Source organism: Salmo trutta, chromosome 13 (assembly GCF_901001165.1).
Source record: "Salmo trutta chromosome 13, fSalTru1.1, whole genome shotgun sequence".
Lineage (NCBI taxonomy): Eukaryota > Metazoa > Chordata > Actinopteri > Salmoniformes > Salmonidae > Salmo > Salmo trutta.
The window spans coordinates 49,529,585-49,545,491 of record NC_042969.1 but is presented as its reverse complement, the minus strand read 5'-3'; the positions used below and the strand labels follow the sequence as shown (position 1 = coordinate 49,545,491).

At 42.9% G+C, this 15,907-nt stretch overlaps 1 protein-coding gene across 2 annotated transcripts in view; it reads right to left on the bottom strand.

The window, feature by feature from the left end:
• sipa1l3 (signal-induced proliferation-associated 1 like 3) overlaps positions 1-15,907 on the bottom strand; it is a 102,419-nt gene that overhangs the window by 50,115 nt on the left and 36,397 nt on the right. For both annotated transcript variants that reach the window (XM_029772367.1, XM_029772368.1), the window contains exon 2: positions 2,929-3,037. The gene's annotated coding sequence lies outside the window, so the exon portion shown is untranslated. The remainder of the gene's footprint in view (positions 1-2,928; positions 3,038-15,907) is intronic.

Genomic DNA, 15,907 nt, shown 5'->3' with positions numbered 1-15,907 from the left:
GCCTATCTATGGTTTTTCCCGGGACTGTTGTGTGATAGACTTGACCGACTTAGCCTGACTCTGGTCCTGGAGGGCTGCAGTGTTTGAGATAAAGTGACGGCTTGGAAAAGCTTGCACACACACACTGCAGCCCTTGTTTTTCCACCCCTGTCTTAGTGTGTCCTCCAGGTTGGCTGTGCTTCCCTACTGAACCTGGCAGTGACAGGTCTTGTCAGGATCAGGGTCTCTGTGCTGCCTCTCCTGGCCCGGCTGTGATGGTCTCCATTGATTTCCTGTGACATTGTTTTGCGCTCTATCCCTGATAACCTCTACTGTCACTGCTGTGGTCTACTCTGTCATACAGACAGAATGCTAGCCTGGAGGAGAAGCATTGGCAGGGAGTGATACACACTCAGCCGCAACCCCCCCCCCCCCCCCCCCACGCGCGAAAACGCAACATTTGTATTGTGCACACACACACATATATAGGAGAAGGGTGCATGGGCGGGGAATGAGAAGCGACCTGCAATCTTCCCCTCCTCCACTTGGTTGCCTGTGATCTGAAGTAGGGTGAAGGGCAGTGGAAGTTTGAGGAGTAGTTGCGAGGGGAGGGAGATGCGTTGAAGGTCACTATATAGTCGCCTTGATGTCTCTGCCATGACATAGGCGTACACAAATCTTTACACATCAGCACAAGGCCACGCAACATCGGAACTTCTCCCCTCTGACTGGATGAGATGAGCCCTCATCTACACACCATTGATTCAGGTTTAAAAAGAGACTTACTGTTACAGCCTATTTCTGAAGCGTGACCCGAGGCCGTCATGCTGAGCAGTGGTACTTTTAACCCCAATCAGCTAGGCAAATAAAGCATTCATCATAATTTCACTGAGACCTTTGCATCGACTTCAATTTACTCCCACTTTGATCTGCTGCTGTGCTGCAATCTAGCACTGGGCCTTTCCCCTGGGGTAGACAGCCACTTTAGAGAACAGGGGGAATGCTCTGACTCAGAAAGAGGGAAAGCTAATAGCAGCCAACTGCATTACTACCTCTAAAAGTCTGTGGTGTAGCTTAGTAGGACTTCAGTGGATTCAGACACAGTACTGGACTTTCGGACTGAATAGGAACATGACTCGCCTCGGTCGTTAGTGATGGGGGGGATCAATAGCTACATATCATGATATTACTTTTGAATATACAACATATCGTTTTTACAATATCTTAATATTTTTGCGCTGGTTAGCTGTACCCAAAACCTTCATAGCTTGTTCTCCATCTTCTTTTTAAATAGGGAGGCAGTTTTTTTTTAAGCACTTTTATTTCCATGACTGATCAAAACTCGTTTTGTCATGGCTCTCTCTTGTCCCTCTGCTGCAGACATGTGGTGAGCAATATGTTTGGACCGTGGAATCTCAATAAAAATCACAGTATTGAATTGCAATACATATCGTATCGACATCTAAGTATCGTGATATCATACCGTGAGGTCCCTAGGAATTCACAGCCCTATTGGACGAAGTGCATTTAAGTGAATATTACCAGTACATTAAAACCAGGACTATATGGTTAAGTGTAGATCTATTTCATATGAGTAAGAGGTAGAGGCAGCGGTAAAAATCATAGGGAAAAAAAGGATTTCCTGCTTAAGACTTTTTACAAAAAATACCCTCTATTTTTTTTTTAACCTGAAATTGTAGAAACAGCCTGTTACATTCTGAAATGTCCAACGTTGTCAGACGCAATTTGCTTTTACCTGGTTTGTTCTAAGGTAGCGCTAATACGCTAGTGTAAGCCTAAAAGCTCCTGTCTATCTATGGTTCAGCGAAACGTCAGCATTCGGCTAACAGATCACAAGTTGATGTGCTTAGGTTGCAGAAATGATCTTGTTTAGCTAGCTAACTAGTTCGCTAGATAACGTTACCTAGCTGTGTAGCCTATATTATAATATGAATGACGCTGTATGATAACGTGAATGTACTTCTGTTAGTACGGGAGGGGTAAACGTTCAGTATTGATATGCTGACGTTACTTGATCCTGAAGAATGTTGTTTGCTAGATAGCTAGCTAACAGGAGTTAGTTGTGTCTTTTCAGCTAATTGAATGCGTACGGATGAGAAAATAAATCACGCTTGTCAATTGGTGCATTATTCAAGAGTGTAATCTGGTTTGGTTGTATTATTCAATAGTGTATGATATTTCAGAAGAAAAGTTTCTCAGATTGTTAAATAAATTGTGCCTACTGGCTAGTGGCTACTGTGATATTTAGGGTCAATTTGATCTGCGCACCAAGAACGACGCTTTGCCAGCCACAACGAAAGGCAAAGCAAGGATGTAATGTGAATTGAAAAGTAGAAATGTCTTTCGCCACACCGCATCTCTCGTAGCGGGAATAGGGCCTAAGACTCAGCCACAGACGTCAAACACACCCCTTAACCCCCCCTGGCTGTTAACACTGACAACACACCGGACAGCTGTTACATAACAGAGGATCAGGTGATGCCCCAAGGTTAAGGCTGGTCGCACAGAAGACTTTCAGTATCCCTGATGGGGTCATGTGCGAACATACACACTTACGCCCACATTCAATCTCTCAATAAGAGTAGAACCACCTAAAAATGGTGTCAACATTCAGGCTACAACAAACGGACGCATAGACAGAAGCAGGCACAAACAAATCAAAACAGTCCCGTGTCGACTATGCAAATGCAACCCCAAACTCTACTGGTGGGAGGTGGGGAGTTTCACTGAGTATTGAACCAGTCCTTCAAGCTGTCAATCTGAAGGCAATAAAAATCTGTAGATAGGGACACAAATCATGCAACACACTTTCCGTGACTTCATTCACTTTTACAGCCAACCACGTATTGCCCTGCTGCTGTAAAAATAACAGTGTTATTAACACATACGTGCACACACACACACACTGTTGTTACTCATTTAGCCTACCTCCTCCAGGCGTCAGCTGTGCAGGTGAATCGGGCGTGGTCCGTGTGCGTGTTGACTCACAAGGGATCAGTGAGGCGGGGACAGGGGAAGTTTATCACAGCTCTGCTGCCTGGAACACAAGAGGAACAAATGGTAAGAAGTTAGAACCACTGTTCTCTGTTATTAGGGAACCGAAGAGACAACTACCAGTTGTTGAAAAGTTTAACGGGTGACATTTTGAGTGAAACATCAGAGAGCCCTAACAAAGCCTCCAGGTAGCCAGAGGAAAACTACACTGCCACAACTGGGAAGATCTAGGCCAAAAGAGAGAAACACCCCGCAAAACATACATTTTGCTACTTTACTTTAGCAGATTCAGAAGGTTTATTTGTTAACCGGTAATTACGTTCCAAGTAGGCTGACTGAGCTGTGTGTGTCTGTGTGTGTGTGTGTGTGTGTGTGTGTGTGTGTCTGTGTGTGTGTGTGTCTGTGTGTGTGTGTGTCTGTGTGTGTGTGTGTCTGTGTGTGTGTGTCTGTGTGTGTGTGTCTGTGTCTCTCTGCTGTCAGTTCCAGGCTCATCAGTCCAGCAGTGAGTCTATTGTGTGATGAGGAGATGTGGATGCCAGGGGCTCTGTCTGTGTCTTACAAACACACACGAGGCCTACATCCAATCACTCAGTGGCACACACCATAGTCTCCTAAATACACAAACTCACCAGCTATCTCTACAACATTCATATGTTAGCATCCAAAAATCGAGCAAACAATTAAGATCTTCCGATCCTCCACGGATAAAACAGCTCAGACATAAAGCCTCTGTTCATTTACATTTTTTCGTGTAGCTACGACACTATACATGTCAGACGTTATACTGAAGTAAAACAAAACTTTTATTGAACAGATAAATCAGGCAGCATCCTCTGGCATTTCTCTCCCTCTTTCTGCCTTTCCCCATCTCACTTTCCTTCTCCCTCTCTCTTCCTCTTAAGGCATCAACATGCTTCAGTTTGGCTGGCACCTAGCCGAACTCAGCTAGGCGAAGCGAACAAGTGTGTCTGCATGGTCCCTTAAAGACCTTTGCTTGGAAAACGAGCAAAAAGCAGCAATAGTAGTGTCCATTTAGTCGCGCAATTTTACATCTAACTAAGCTGTTTGGTGCAATATTTCTCAATTCAAGAAATGGGCATGAAAACAACTCGTCCCTCTCGTTGAATGACAAAGATTTCATTGAAGAATCCCTATGCTTAGACCCCAGACTACCGACTTTGGCTTGTCGAGAGACAAAAGAAATTGTGTGCCCGAACAGTCAAAAATTAACAACATTGTCACAAAATGTCCCTATAATATATGCTCAAACTCTTCCGAACTGTTTTGGCTGGGAAGCATGCGGACACCTTTATTCCTCTCTCTCGCTCTCTGTTTTTCTCTATCTTCCCCCCTTTTCTTCCCATGTCCCTCTGTTGTCTGTATTTCTCTCACTCACCCTCAACCTCGTCCTTGATGACTATCCCTCTGTATCCTTGACCTCCCCCACTGTGCCAATGCCCTACCCCTCCGTACTTCCTGATTTCCTCTTCCTGTGCACCGGAATGTTCTCCTGAACAAAACGACAGCAGCAGGGTGAGCCAGGGGACTACTGCACTCAGAGTGCTAGTGCCAGTGCATGGGAGGTCGGTGTGTGTCGGTGGAGGTTGTAGGACTGGGGGCAAGCCGAGGGTAGGCTACAAAGTAGTGGGATGAGGAACAGGGTTGATGTAGGCTCAGTAAAAAAATGGTGTTGGGTTGCTCAGAACCGGAGTGAGTGATGTGAAAGGGTATGCAAGAGGGTGGGGTGATCAAATATGGGGGAGGGCAGGGGGAGGACAGGGTGAGGTTTACAGTTGGGCGATGTCAACTTTTGTCCTATCGTGATTATGTACTCATAAAACACTGATATACAAATGGTATTGCCACTATTGGCCACCCCCTCTAAAAAATACAATTGGCGGGAAAACAAAACCCTACTAGAACCACCATTAGGCCATAGAGTGAAATCACATTCACAACTGGACAAATCATGACAAAAGATGTTTAAAATGGGCAGAGCCTACTTGGGAAGCAAATATTTTCTAATATCCTTCCTGGCGGAGGCAGCTTCAGTATGTGACAGGTGGGTGTGTGTCTGTGGCTGTGTAGCGCGCACATGGAGCAAAGATGGATGGGCGGGGTGTGCGAGATAGGAGCAGATGGGAGACAGAGAGAAGAAGAAATGATCATCCCATGTGACAGTGCCTGTCTTCACTACAGGGTAGCCTAAATCCATGTGAATTCAATCACTTTTTGATAACACCCCTTTTTGATTTGAACAAAACCTTCCATACATATTTACCCATTGTCAAAGTGTGCGGAAAGTGACTTTTTGGACGAAACACATTCAAGAGATAAGTGTTCCCACCATACCATGAGACATGTCTTCATCAATGGAAAAGATAAGGGGTTCAGATTGATTTCATTTAAAAGCTTACAAACCGGGTTGTCAAACCATGTTGTAATCAAATTTCAATAACTTTCAAAATGGTACCACAAAGATGGTTGGAGGTCCACACATTAGAGAATGAGAATATCTGTTGTTTTAAATTATACAGTCAATCCTTCATAGGAAACCTATTGAAATATAGATAATAGAATAGACATGACCATTTAAGTTATGGTGGTTGGACCAGCTGCCATCTTTGTGGTAGTAATTTGGGGGGAAAAAAATGTATTTATTTATTTAATTACAAAAATAATTAAAAATAAAATAAAAAGTCACAGTGTACCAGATGAATTGCAGTGGTCTGAAGTGATAGAAATAGAATTCATAGAATGGACCTATGATTGAAATGACACCCACCCTGTATTCAAGAGCATGTTGTGTCTCCACCGATGGCAGGCACAACACAAAAACCTCAGATGATTTAAAGTAGGGTCTAACGCTTCGAACCCACCGACAGCGTCGTTGCATTTTGGTACACCAGGATTACATTAATTTCCAATGAAACGCTGCGTTTGCCTTGCAGCATTGCGTTGCAGAGGCATTTGCAGTGCGTTCGGTGTGGTGCATTCGTAGGATTTATGCCTCAAACTGTATGTGTAGAAGGCTTGACAGAAATGGTAGCAGAAGGTGAATGTTGAACTTTGTTGCACACGTATCCAGAAAATGCTGCGTACTACTTTGCGCAAAGATGCTGTCGGTGTGTTCGAAGCGTAAACTACAACATACAGTCAGTGCATTCGGAAAGTATTCAGACCCCTTGACTTTTTCCACATTTTGTTACGTTACAGCCTTATTCTAAAATTGATTAAATTGTTTTTTCCCCTCAATATATACACAATACCCCATAATGACAAAGCAAAAACAGTTTTTTAGGACAAAAAAATAAAACAGAAATATCACATTTACATTAGTATTCAGAGCCTTTACTCAGTACTTTGTTGAAGCAACTTTGGCAGCGATTACAGCCTGGATTCTGCTTGGGTATGACGCTACAAACTTGGCACACCTGTATTTGGGGAGTTTCTCCCATTCTTCTCTGCAGATCCTCTCAAGCTCTGTCAGGATGGATGGGGAGCGTCGCTGCACAACTATTATCAGGTCTCTCCAGAGATGTTCAATCGGGTTCAGGTTTGGGCTCTGGCCGGGCCACTCAAGGACATTCAAAGACTTGACCCCAAGGCACTCCTGCATTGTCTTGGCTGTGTGCTTAGGGTCGTTGTCCTGATCGAAGGTGAACCTTCGCCTCAGTCTGAGGTTCTGAGAGCTCTGGAGCAGGTTTTCGTGAAGGATCTCTACTTGCTTCGCTCATCTTTCCCTCGATCCTGACTAGTCTCCCAGTCCCTGCCACTGAAAAACATCCCACAGCATGATGCTGCCACCACCATGCTTTACCGTAGGGATGGTGCCAGGTTTCCTCCAGACGTGACGCTTGGCATTCAGGCCAAAGAGTTCAATCTTGGTTTCATTAGACCAGAGAATATTGTTTCTCATGGTCAGAGTCCTTTAGGTGCCTATTGGCAAACTCCAAGCTGGCTGTCATGTGACTTTTACTGAGGAGTGGCTTCCAGCTGGACACTCTACCATAAAGGCCTGATTGGTGTAGTGCTGCAGAGATGGTTGTCCTTCTGGAAGGTTCTCCCATCTCCACAGGGAACTCTTGGAGCTCTGTCAGAGTGACCATTGGGTTCTTGGTCACCTTCCTGACCAAGCACCTTCTCCCCCGATTGCTCAGTTTGGCTGGGCAGCCAGCTCTAGGAAGAGACTTGGTGGGTCCAAACTTCTTCCATTTAAGAATGATGGAGGCCACTGTGTTCTTGGGGACCTTCAATGCTGCAGACATTTTTTGGTACAGTTCCCCAGATCTGTGCCGACACAATTCTGTCTCGGAGCTCTATAGACAATTCCTTCGACCTCATTGCTTGGTTTTTGCTCTGACATGCACTGCCAACTGTGGGACCTTATATAGACAGGTGTGTGCCTTTCCAAATCCTGTCCAATCAATTGAATTTACCACAGGTGGACTCCAATCAAGTTGTAGAAATATCTCAAGGATGATCAATGGAAACAGGATGCTCCTGAGCTCAATTTCAAGTCTCATAGCAAAGGGTAAGGTATCTGTTGTTATTTTTAATACATTTGCAAACATTTCTAAACATCAGTTTTTTCTTTGTCATTATGGGGTATTGTGTAGATTGATGAGAAAAAAAATACATCCTTATTCTAAAATGTATTAAATTGTAACATAATAAAATGTGGAAAAAGTCAAGGGGCCTGAATCTTGATAATTGACATTAAAAAAGGTAGAATAAAAATTGTAAAAAATGGTAACATTTGCCCCCAGTGATGAAGGCATGGATGTCTCATGGTATGGTGGAGTATGCAAAACGGGTCAACTTTGAGCACCTTTATCCCTTTCTGGCCACTTCTTCCATGGGTATGTATGGAAAATTTTGTTCAAATCAAAAGGGATGCTGTCAAAAAGTGATTTACTTCAAATGAATGTACCCTCCGTTAAGTCCTAGTAGCCTAGAGAGGCTATCTAATCTAACGTAGCCAGCTAGGTAGCCAATTGAGTCTACATGCTGTGCATTCCACCAACTCCAAACAATTGCCAACCTGTTAGTTGCTCGTCTCTCACTTTGCCAAAGTTTAATTCAGTAATTTTTAGTTAATCTTGCAGTGTATTAGTGAGCTCTCACTTCACTTGCTACACATATAGCTTCTTTGACTGTAGGGTCGCTCTGATTGGCTGACAAAAACAACAAGCTTTATGTGAAGGCGACATGTCTTCCGAAAGAGAATGGACAATTTGCACGGCTTTGTTGGAATTCTCCGCTCGGTCTAGTAGGGCCGGGACGAAAACATTGTGATATTTTTTCAAAAATGAACACACAAAGCAGACGTAACTCATTAAAAACCCGCTGTATGAAAAATATTGTGTGCTATAGCTTAGGAAATACATAAATGTTATTATGTTGTCATCCAGAGTGAACGTTTGTTTCCAACATTAGGGCTGTTTTCCTAAATAAATTAAATCCGCGTTGTGTTTTGTTTCCTTGCCACGATACTTCCGTGTATCGCGATACTGGTATCGTCCCGGCTCTACTGTCTAGCCTACATTCCTCCCTTGCTTTCTTTAACATATTTATTGAAACAAATAGGCTATAAAGCAAATAGGAATAGGCAAATTACTCTGAATGTCGCGTGTGTGCTGTACCACTCCGTTCAAGTTCAAATAGGCTAAACCATTGGCTGTCACATCACGATGTCGTCGCCATCAGCGATGGCTATACGATACTATTGTAATATCGCCCAACCCTAGTGAGGTTGATGGTTGATTGGGCTGAGATGGGGGGGGGGGGGGTGTCAGACACTGCTAAAATGTCCTGAGGGAGAGGCCCATTACCGTCTGACAATACAGTACCAATCAATACTGATCAATTCAGGTCCACTTACTCCACGACGCACAGCATAACAATCTCTTAGTAAATGTGTGTGTGTGGGGGGGGTGGGGAGAGACATTGTGTGTGCGCGCGTGCCATGAGTGTGTGTGTATCGACTAAACTACTGGAGAGTATAGTATCCAGAGCCAAGGGCCAGTCCTGAATATAGCCTGCAGAGTCAGCATGGATTTACAATTTGGACCTCCCCAACTTCCAAAATAAAATCAAATAAAGAGTGAAAACTTTCCAGCGGTGGCTAACATTTCAGCCCATGGAGTAGGGTCACTGGTAAGCCTATTAGGGTTGAAATGTATAAATGCAACACCTTGGCCATGGGGCTAATTGCCTAGCATACATTCCATTATAATAAACACAAAGAAATGAAGACACTCCATATAGCCTCCTATGTGTGCATTTTTAAATAGGACACAGCAACTGTATATTTAGTACTGGAGTCATTCTCTGTGGTTGCAGTGCCTGCCAGACAGAATGACCATCAAACAAAAGAGAAAAGAAAGTCAAGCCCAGTGCAGAGGGAGAGAGATTGTGTGGGTGGAGAGCTGGATCTATCAGGAAATCTGAGTGCATGTTCTTGACTTATGAGTGTGATGACTGGGCTTCTTGGTACCTGTGATCTGTGAAGTAGCTATGCTTCCAAGAGTGTGTACGTATGAGTGTGAATGAGCGTGTTTACACCTGCCTGTGTGTGTACTGTGTAATATGAACGTGTGTGCCTTGCTGTATACGGCTGTACGGTAGGCTCAGTGAACATGGTCAGTTATGTCCCTGCATGTTAGAGCTAGGGAGAGCTCAGTAATCATCATCTCCTACAGCAGAGCAGGGTAATTAAACATCTCTCTCAGTACGCTGAACACAGTGCGACTGGGTCGGCCTGAATTAGAGAACAGGCGCGTTTCAAACATGCAAATCGTACTTTACATATCATTAGTGGTTGATCCAGCGCTGCTCTGCTCCATGGTGAGCCACAGAGGAGAGAAGCAATGAGCGGGCTTCCTTCCGCCCGCCTGTCATACACATTGTGCTGCGATTGAAATGGATTACTCCAAACTCCGACTGCATTAATATTTTAGAAAGTTTGCAGTGTGTGTGAGTGCTACTAAAGTGCTACTTAAGTCGTTCCATATTCCAACCAGTTTGAAGAGGTGCTGTTCTAGTCATCTAATGGGTTTGTCAACGCAACTGTAAGGGCGTTTTCACACAGTTCTGAGCTATAGTTCGAATCGGAGTTCCATTATTTGTTATTGTATCCCCTCCCCCCATTCGGTCCGGTTGGTTCCACATGGCCAAATGTCAAACAAACTAAAACACCTAAACAAAACCACATGTTAATGCAAGTCATTTGTTTATTGGAGGAAAATGCTCATATTAAATATCTCTGATTATCAAGAAGCATAGCACGTGTATCCCAAACGTCATATTACTTTCGCTAAAAACGGTGCAACAGTAGCTATATTCAGTAGCTTATAACCCGGTATAGCCCCCATCTTCCCTAATCAATAATAATAATAATTTCAGATTCTGCATGAAAATATCAAATTACAGTACTGCTTGCATTTCATAAAATGCTCGCATCAGTTTTTTCCCCGTGTTTGGCCTGGACCGAGACCCCCCTTTTTGAATGAACCATGGTGCGTTGTTTAGTGCGCTCTCGAGTGAGGATAGTGTTCACACCAGTCCAAACGAACCGAATTAAGGGGGTGAAACGTGCCCGAGCTGCGGGGGGGGGGGGGGACGCTCCAAACCAATTTAGTGTGAAAGCCCTGTAAGACACATGGAAGTGTTGGTGTAATCATACCCTGGCTGACAAGGCCTGTACAATGTATGCTGTTCTTTACCCTGTTAGATTGGGTGGACTTTTTCAGCTGTGTGATGTCACTGCCATTGTATTATATGAATTCATTTCTGCTAGGGATGGGAACGGTTATTTGAAAATCCGAACATACATTAGTGTTTGATTTCTTGGGAGAGGATTCATTTTCAGAGAAAAAAAACAGACCTAATTTAACAATGAAAAAAGGCTTTGCTACCTAAGTCAACAAGGATAGACCACCACATTCAACATTTTAATAAAACAGTTTGTATGAGTGCACCCCGTTAAAAAAAGCTCCGGTAGCCTACACATTAGGGAAAGGGGGATACCTAGTCAATTGTACAACTGAATGCATTCAACTGAAATGTGTCTTCCGCATTTAACCCAACCCCTCTGAATCAGAGAGGTCATAATCGAAACAAAAACCTGTTCGATACTATCCTTTTTGTTACATTCGGTACTGTCAAATGTGTCTCACGTGATTGAGAAGATTTTACGTCTAATCAGTGCAGTCCCTTTATAGCGCAAAGAGCAATTGCCTTCTCTACTTATTCAATGTTAGAGCTGTCTGAGCTGCCTCCTTAGCTCCCCACTCATGCTGCACAGAAGTTAACACACTTGAATAACGGAATTAAGAAATGTTGAATCTGTTCATTACTGTTCGCAAAACAAATGTCCATACACGATAGAACACTTTTACAATGCAAGACTATACCTGTAGCTTCCACCTTTAATTGTAGGCTAACTTTCCTTGCTAGCACACAGCTGAATCCACTACCCTAATTGCTTTGTTTGTCATATGCAAACCATAAAGCAAAATATGCTGATTTTAAAGCCGATTGTCACCAAAAACGTTATTAGTTCACTTTGCCTCGCTCGCCACCAAAAAAATCTACTTCTTCATCTCCCTCGTCGGCCGTCTGGTTTCCACTAGATTCCGCAGCCACAAAATCTGATTCGACTGGGATATTCTGCCTCACAAAATGTCATTACTAGGGCTGTGGCGGTCATGAAATTTTGTCCGCCGGTTATTGTCATGCAAAATACTCCCTCTTTTCAAAACATATAGGTCTACGGGCTTGGCTACATGAAGTACGCGACTATGTTTTGAAAAAGGTCACACACAAAAAAGGCAAGCTGTTTCTTGCCTTACTGCACAAGCGATAATACATCATTCACAAGTGATAGGCTAATATTGTCATCCATCAGACTATTCTTGCTGTCTTTACATATACTAAATAATATTTGTGTGAAATGAGTTTTGATTTAGAATGAACCATTATCATGCACCGGTCTCATAATCTATGCACTTAAATAGCGAGGGAGGACGCTTTTCCCATGGTTCATTTTCATGCCAGTCAGGTAGGCTACACTCCTGTTGTAGATACAGTTGGAGTCAGAAGTTTACATACACCTTAGCCAAATACATTTAAACTCAGTTTGTCACAATTCCTGACATTTAATCCTAGTAAAGATTCCCTGTTTTAGGTCAGTTAGGATCACCACTTTATTTTAAGAATGTGAAATGTCAGAATAATAGCAGAGAGCATGATTTATTTCAGCTTTTATATCTTTCATCACATTCCCAGTGGGTCAGAAGTTTACATACACTCAATTAGTATTTGGTAGCATTTCCTTTAAATTGTTTAACTTGAGTCAAACGTTTCGGGTAGCCTTCCACAAGCTTCCCACAATAAGAAGGGTGAATTTTGTCCCATTCCTCCTGACAGAGCTGGTGGAACTGAGTCAGGTTTGTAGGCCTCCTTGCTCACACACACATTTTCAATTTTGCCCACAAATTTTCTATGGGATTGAGGTCAGGGCTTTGTGATGGCCACTCCTATACCTTGACTTTGTTGTCCTTAAGCCATTTTGCCACAACTTTGGGAGTATGCTTGGGGTCATTATCTATTTGGAAGACCCATTTGCGACCAAGCTTTAACTTCCTGACTGATGTTTTGAGATGTTGCTTCAATATATCCACATAATTTTCCATCCTCATGATGCCATCTATTTTGTGAAGTGCACCAATCCCTCCTGCAGCAAAGCACTCCCACAACATGATGCTGCCACCCTGTGCTTCACGGTTGGGATGGTGTTCTTCAGCTTGCAAGCCTACCCCTTTTTCCTCTAAACATAACGATGGTCATTATGGCCAAACAGTTCTATTTTTGTTTCATCAGACCAGAGGACATTTCTCCAAAAAGTACCATCCTTGTCCCCATGTGCAGTTGCAAACCTTAGTCTGGCTTTTTTATGGAGGTTTTGGAGCAGTGGCTTCTTCCTTGCTGAGCGGCCTTTCAGGTTATGTCGATATAGGACTCGTTTTACTGTGGATATAGATACTTTTGTACCCGTTTCCTCCAGCATCTTCACAAGGTCCTTTGCTGTTGTTCTGGGATTGATTTGCACTTTTTGCACCAAATTACTTCATCTCTAGGAGATGTAATTTGAGCGGTATGATGGCTGCGTGGTCCCATGGTGTTTATACTTGCGTATTATTGTTTGTACAGATGAACGTGGTACCTTCAAGCATTTGGAAATTGTTCCTAAGGATGAACCAGACTTGTGGAGGTCTACAAAGCTGATGTGATTCTCCTCTTTTTAATAGAAGCCATCAAAACTGTTCTCACGCAATTGCATAGCCTATAGAAATGTTGCGCAACATGAGCTCATATGAAGTGTTTGATTAGATTTTCGATCACATTTGTATTGATGTCAGAGTGATTAGAGGGACAATAGAGTGCGGAGTACCAGGCAGTTAGCAAGTTTGGTAGGCTACTAACTACCATCAGCAGCATCAGAGCTTGGAGAAGCCTAGTTACCGTGACTAAACAGTAACATGGGATTTGACTGCCATCAATACGGTCACTAACAGCCCTACTCATTACTTTCTTAGAGACAGCGCACACTATTATAAAAGAGATTGCTTCTATGGAAATGTTGTTGATCAATAGAATAAAATAATATGTTCTCCTAGCCAATAAAATAAGTCCTAAATGGAAGGGATTGTTTGTAATCTGTAGCCCCATGAAATCAGCTAAAACAACCTCAATAACTCAATGCACGCACACACTCCTATTGAATAATATGCATTCACCTGTATTGTGAATGGACAGTCTACATCTGGATTTACCCAGTTTATTAATAGATTTACAATAAATGATTACCATTATGTTGTTCTGTAGTGAGATTGTTTTTACCAAAGTAAAATTGATTGTATAATTGATTCATTAATGCATAAGTGGCTGTGTCAATATTAATTTACATACAATTGTTGAAATGTAATGATATTGAACTCAAAAGTGTCTAACGATTGAACAGTGTAGCAGCTGAGTTTATCTAGCAGGATCTAGTGCCATTCTGTAACTTTGGCTTATACTCCTAATACTCTCGTTTTGGTATCATGACGTATTGCGTATGATACCGATACCAAGTTTATTATCAAAGTCAAAATTCTGGTACCGTGACAACACTACTACACACGTTTAACACGTGTGTAGCTTGTTATTGTCGGTCAATCAAAGCGACGCTACAGAGGTTCTGTGTGTAGCAAGTGAAGTGGGAAGTTTATCAACGCAAAACGGAATTCATAAAAATTACGGAATTAAGTTGTCAAAATAAGAAGAAGGAGTAGGCTACAATGATCAACCAACAGGTCGACAGTTTCATTCATATGAGTGGAGTTGAAGACAAGGACGGGGATCACAGCAAAATAGCATCGATTAGCTCTGCTACTCTAACTAGCTAGCTAGGCTACTGTAGCTAGCTAACTTCTTTACAACGACTTGATGCAGTCAAGACAGGCACCGCCAGATGGTATGATAGATATCCTACTGCAGCTACAAGTTTGTCTAGCTAGCACGAGTCAGTTTGCCTACTTTCTCTCTCACCGTGCCACACACAGACTGTCACACACACACACGTGAGGCCCCTGCCCCTCTCTCGTCCCCTCCCCCACTCTCAAGCTGAAAAAAAGAGCTAGTCTCGATTTGAAGATATTAAATAAATAAAACAAACATTCCACTGTCCGGATATTCGAGGAAAAAAATGTATTGTTCTAAGTGCAATCATTTCAAATGCCCATCCCTCCTTTCTGCACAACCAACACTCTTTCCCTGATTCCCAACCATAGAAATATAATCTAGATTATATTTCTATGTTCCCAACACTGTTACAGAATGCATCGAAAAGTTAACAATGACACCGTTGGTCAGTTATAAATTGGTTGGTTCAAAGTACCTGCATATCCCTCTAAAGAACCAGCGATAAGGAACACTGCCCTGCATCAAACCTTTATCAGCTAGAGAGAGACAGTGCTAGGCGTGTTAAAAGGCATTGTGTGCATCTAAAACGGTTTCTTTCTCTAATAGCACCACCATCGAGCAACCTTCACTATTAAGCCCGAACGTGTGCTGCAGGCAGGCAGGGACCCCCTGCAGAGAGGGGTGGGCAACCCCATTCATACTAAAACACAGGGAGGTGGGATTTCCACGCTTTCATCCTTTTCTTCCTCCTATTCCCACTCTATACACCCCCCCCCCCTATTTGAATGGAAATAGGAGGGTTGATCAGAACTGCATGAGAGAACTCCTACCTCAGCTGGATGTCTCTCCAGTGTGTGACGCGTGGCGCTGTACTGTCTCTCTGCCTACAGTATGATGGGGCTACTGCTGTGAGAAGTACCGGACTAATCACATGAAAAGTGGGTGAAAGGTAATAGCTGAATTTCAAGGAGTAGATGGAAGCCCTTGGAAATGGAGTTGGGGGGGTACATTTATCTGATCCTAGATCTGTGGTAAGGGGCACCGCCACCATCTACCTTGAGCATCTCAGGATGGGTTAGGTTGGGGAATGCTGTGTTGTATGTATGTATGTATGTATGTATGCATGTATGTATGCATGTATGTATGTATTAGAGGTTGACCGATTAAGCGGAATGGCCCAAAAAATTTTGGGGTCCCCCAATAATCAGCATCGGTGTTGAAAAATCATAATCGGTCGACCTCTAGTATGTATGCATGCATGTATGCATGCATGCATGTATGTATGTATGTATGTATGTATGTATGTATGTATGTATGTATGTATGTATGTATGTATGTATGTATGTATGTATGTATGTATGTATGTATGTATGTATGTATGTATGTATGTATGTATGTATGTATGTATGTATGTATGTATGTATGTATGTATACAACACTCCTC